Genomic DNA, 6145 nt, shown 5'->3' with positions numbered 1-6145 from the left:
CTAAAGAAAAAAGATTAAGGACACAAATAAACACACAAATCAGGGATGAAAGAGTAGAAATTATGATTGACATCGGAGAAATGCAAAGGGTCATACAAGAATACTATGAAAAAGTATATAACACCTAATTCAAAACCTAGAAGAAATGGAGCAGTACTTAGAAAAATACAATCTACCTAGACTGAATCGAGAAGAACTGGAAAATCTAAATAAACCGATCAGCAATATGGAAATTGAAACAATCATCAAAAACCTACCAAAAAGTAAAAGTCCAGGACTAGACACCAGTGAATTTATCAAACATTCAAAGAAGATTTAATACTTATTCTACTCAAACTCTTCCAAATAATCAAAAAGAAGGCAATACTTCCCAAATCATTTTATGAGGCTAATATTACCCTGATACCAAAACCTGGTAAAAATAACACAAAAAATGAAAACTACAGACCAATATCTCTCATGAACACAGATGCAAAAATCCTAAATAAGATACTAGAGAACTGAATACAGCAACATATTAAAAAGATTATATACCACTATCAAGTGAGTTTCACCCCAAGGGCTCAGCAATGGTTCAACAGATGTAAATTGATTAATGTGATACACAACATAAACAAATTAAAAAACAAGAATCATATGATCATATCAAATGTGCAGAAAATCCTTCGACAAGATACAGCACCCATTTATGATCAAAACACTTAGCAAAATCAGTATAGAAGGAAAGTACCTTAAGATAATAAAGGCCATCTATGACAAACCCTCAGTCAACATTATACTTAATGGTGAAAAACTATAAACCTTCCCTCTAAGATCAGGAACAAGGCAAGGCTGTCCACTATTGCCACTGTTATTCAATATAACATTGGAGGTCCTAGCGAGTGCAATCAGATATAAAGAGAAAGATATAAAAGTATCCAAATAGGAGAGGAAGAAGTCAAACTGTCGCTATTTAGGGATGACATGATTCTCTATATAGAAAACCCTAAAAACTTTACAAGAATAGTACTAGAAACAATAAGCAAATACAGTAAAGTCTCGATACAAAATCAACGTTCAAAATTCCATAGTGTTCCTATACTCTAATAACGAAGTGTCAGAAAAAGAAGTGGGAAAAATAATTCCTTTGCAATTGCAACAACAACAACAACAAAAATACCTAGGAATAAATCTAATGAAATATGTGAATGATCTATGTAACAAAAACTACAAGACCTTATTAAAAGAAATCGATCGAAGAAGATACAAAAAAATTGAAAGATATTACATGTTTTTAGATTGGAAGAATTAACACAGTTAAAATGACCATATTACCTAAAGCATTATACAGAGTTAATGCAATCCCCATCAAAATCCTATTGGCATTTTTTAAAGAAATAGAACAAAAAATCATCAGATTTGTATGGAAGCACAAAAGACTCTGAATCGCCAAAGCCAACCTGAGAAAAAAGAATAAGGCTGGAAGCATCACTATGTCTGACTTCAAATTATACTACAAAGGGACAGTAATCAAAATGGCATGGCATTTGCAGCAATATAGACAAATGGACCAGTGGAACAGAATTGAGAGTCCAGAAGTAAATCCATATTTATATGGGCAAATGATTTTTGACAAAAAAATCAAAAAACATACAGTGGAGAAAGGTATGCCTCTTCAATAAATGGTGTTGGGAAAACTGGAAAGCCACCTGCAAAAGAATGAAACTTGACTATTGTCTATCACCGCACACAAAAATTAACTCAAAATGAATTAAGAACCTGAATATAAGACCTGAAACGATAATAAAATGCATAGAAGAAAACTTAGGAACTAAACTCAAGGACTTTGGACTTAAAGAGGATTTTATGAATTTGACCTCAAAGGCAAGGGAATTAAGAGCAAAAATAAATAAATGGGACTACGCCAAACTTAAAAGCTACTGCTCAGTAAAAGAAATCATCAAGGTAAAGAGACAAACATCTGAATGGAAAAAGATATTTGCAAGCAACGCCTCCGATAAGGGCAAAATATCCAAAATATACAAAGAACTCATACAACTCAATAACAGCACAAAAATGAACAATCCAATAAAAAAATGCACAGAGGATCTGAACAACACTTCTCCATAGAGGACATACAAGTGGCCAACAAATATATGAAATGATGCTCAACATCGCTAGCTATTAGGGAAATGCAAATCGAAACCACAATGAGATATCAATAGGACAAATAATAACAAATGCTGGAGAGGTTGCAGAGAAAAAGAAACCCTTTTTCTGGTGGGACCCTTTTACATGGCTGATGGGACTGCAAACTGGTATGACCACTATGGAAAGTAGTATGGAGGTTCCTCAAAAAACTAAGAAATGACCTACTATATGATCCAGCAATCCCTCTACTGGATATTTATCTCAAATACTTGAAAACCTATATTCAAAAAGATATTTGCACATGGATGTTCATAGCAGTATTATTCATGGTGGCCAGGACACGGAAGCAACTGAAGTGTCCTATTATAGATGATTGGCTAAAGAAGCTGTGACAGTACATATATACAATGGAATATTACTCAGCCATAAGAAGAGATGAAATACTGCCATTTGCAACAACATGAATAGACCTCGAGATAATCATGCCAAGCGAAATAAGGCAGACAGAAAAAGTTGAAAATCATATATCACTTATATGTGCTATATAAATCTAAAAGCAACAAATGAACAGGACAAACAAACAAAGACTCATGGACATGGGCTATATGTAGACTAGTGGTTACCAGAGGGTAGAGGATGAGGGAAGGGGGAGGCAGTTGTGGTAAAGGCGATCAAATACGTGGTGACAGAAAGAAATCTAACTATGGGAGGGGAACACACAGTGTAAATATATATATGTATATATATATACACACCTTATTGTTAAAGTGTATAGCTGAAACTTATTGGTTTTCGTTAACCAATGTTTCCAGAAAAAATAATTAATTTTAAAAAGAGCATGTATTCAAAGCACATTCATATGGAAATATTATAAAAATACCACTGTCCTGAATTAACCTGTGATATTGATCCACTTTCATTATGCTAATGAGGATATTTATATTTAGATTAGTGCTATATGAATCCATACGTTCGATAGATACTTTATGAATAGCTAGACATAGTAATTGCAGTTTACTTGGCTGAAGAATTGACCTGAATTACATATTAGACAGAAAAAAAATCTTAATGACTAATTGTAGTTAAATGATTACATAGTCTCATACATTTTATTCTATAAAAAATAATGTTTTCACAACAATCATGTCAATATTTTTTATTTTTCTTCACAATTGGTGATGTAAATTAAATGTAAAACTATAATCAATATGTTGCTTGCACTGACCTTATAATCCTAAATATGAAAACAATCGTAATAATATTCATTAAATGGAGCATGCTATAGATTTAAAGTCTCTGACATATGACAAAAAAAGGCACAAATTTTAATGGCGTCTATCTACAAACTAATTAGTAATAAGATATTAATGATGAACTTGAAAGATGGGCAGAGAGTTGAACAAATCTCCTATATTTTTAATATCCTTCCAAATGAATAAATTTAAATGAACTATTTCCTTCTTTTGTGCTCAAGAATTGTTTTTTTCCCTGTTTAACAGAAGAAATACATCCAAACCAATTCTTATTTATTTATTATAACTGAACTATCATAGGTCATAATAAATAGCTCAATCAAATGACTAAGCCATTCCTGCTGTTCCTATAAAATTAAGCTTGCTTATATGTACTTAAAGGGCAAAAAAAGAAAACACACACACACACACACACACACACACACACACACATATATATAGTGATGAAATTTAAGAATAAATATTTATCTTAAGAGATTTTATAAATAATATCAGGTGTTTATTTTAAACTGTATTGGGAATCAAACAAAGCTTTAGCAAAATTCACACTTTAAATATCACAGATATAAAATACTTTGGTGAGAATACCTTTCAAAATTATAAAATCATTATGAAGATCTCTGTTCCACATAATAATACTGAAAGTAGGAAACTAAATAATAGCAAAAATTATAAAAATTAAGTAGAATAGATTGATAATATGATGGTATTAAGAAATTGTAATGCAATGAAATTCCTCTCGGGACCTTTTAGAACAACAATTTAGACCTGAATATGTACTCAAATCACCTATGGATCTTGTTAAGATGCATTTTCTAATTCAGTGGGATCTCAGATTCTGCATTTTTAACTAACTCCCAGATGATGCTGACGCTGCTGGCTCATGGCCCAGTCTTTGAGTAGAGAAATATTCAGGATTTGAGAAAGAAGAGCCCAATTTATTCCTTGTTACCTCATGATCTAAACAGTATGCACATAACTTGTGTTTTAGAATAAATGGAGCCTCAAATGAAACAACACATAATCAATACCCACAAAACCATACAATGAGTATTAATTGATTCCCAGTTCTCCTTATGTTAATTAACATGCAAATAGATTATTTGATTTGAAGAGAACAGCTCTCCCTAAAACCTCATGAGTCCCATAGTCTGAAGTGAACTTTCAGGTACTTCTCCACTGACATGCAGCTGAACGGGCCTCATTAATTTACACAGGATGGTAACAGGGTGTGGAGTGAAGGAGAACTCCTACAGGCATCCGTACATTGCAAATGACTTAAATTCAAAGTAATTATCCCAAACTGTCATTTGTGTTAACACTGACTCTCATTTGAGATACCTAAAGAAAGTGAAAAAGATAGAAGACTTTACTCAGTACAGGCAGCACAATTTGGGTCACACACACACATATACATACATATATATATATATACATATGTATATGTGTATATATGTATATATATATACACATACATATTTTTATGTTAATTAACATGCAAATAGATTATTTTTTATTTTCATTCTGAATTTGGAACAAATTACTGTTGTCTGAGTTTAAGGAGCAAAACACATAATGTTTCACTTTTACAAAAATAAAATAGTGAAACTATGGCGCTAAGAATAAGTCTAATTTTCAACATACCATGTTCAAGTTAGACGAGTGTCAAAGGCACATTGAATATTAACATCAAGGGAAACAAAAGACAGTCCAGATTAGGAGATATTGGCCAGAGAGTCTAATTAGTTAATCCTCCTAGAGAGACCATGCAGAGAGTTGCAGAACCAAGAAAAGAACGGTTCTGCTAAGTGTTTCTGAGACCTCATTTCTGAATTACGCAAAAACTTCAGATTTGATTCTTTACTAGTTCACCAGATCTCTAAGTTGAAATATGTCATGCACATATGTAAATCTGCAGTAGATACTGATTCTTAAGTCCATTGATCATGCTGCCTGATAGCACAATCTCAAGCCTCCTCAACTATATAAAAATCTTAAGAAATTGTAGAAGGTGAATATTAAAAATAAAATATTTATAATGAGATTAAAATATAAAAAGAGGCACTTTGCCAGGTGTATTGGTGTATGAATGTATCAGAAATTTTGAAAAATTTCCACCAAATACTGAAGATAAATGGAATCACTTTGAAGCAGGGGGTCAAAAACAACACCACAAAACAGAGAAAAGGAATTGCAGTTGAAAAATCTGAGCTCATTCATGTAAGAGCTGATCAACACCTGTCCATTATATTTTTTCTAGCACTTACATTTTCATAAAGGCTTTAATACATTATGAAGATTTTCTGACATAATTAATAGTAAAATAAGATGAAATGTTACAGTAAAAAATTACAGTTTAATGAAACAAGATTTTTTCTTACTTTTGCAAGTTCTCATATGTGTCAGATAAAAGAGAAAAAAGCTATCCTAGTCTCTCAGATTTAATTTTGTACCGAATGTGTGTTTAGTGTGGTTGTGTCTAACACTTCACTAGCTGAAATGGTGGCAGAAAATTTGAGGTCTAAAAGGCAGATCTAACCCTATCTTGGCTTTTTTTTTAACTAATAATATTATTACTTCTTTAGGAGAACAAAAAAATTTCATGGTACATTAAGCAAAATAGTATGCCAGAAAAGGTGCAAACTAGGACTGTTCTGAGATATTTAGTCTTCAATTCAAGTCCATTGAAGGTCTTTTTATTTTAGTAACTATAACATTAATTAAATGTTCATTTTTTTTACTAATTTTAACCATCATTGCTT

This window comes from Pteropus medius, unplaced genomic scaffold (assembly GCF_902729225.1).
Source record: "Pteropus medius unplaced genomic scaffold, Ma_sr-lr_union100, whole genome shotgun sequence".
Taxonomy (NCBI): Eukaryota; Metazoa; Chordata; class Mammalia; order Chiroptera; family Pteropodidae; genus Pteropus; species Pteropus medius.
Note: the sequence above shows the minus strand (reverse complement) of the source record.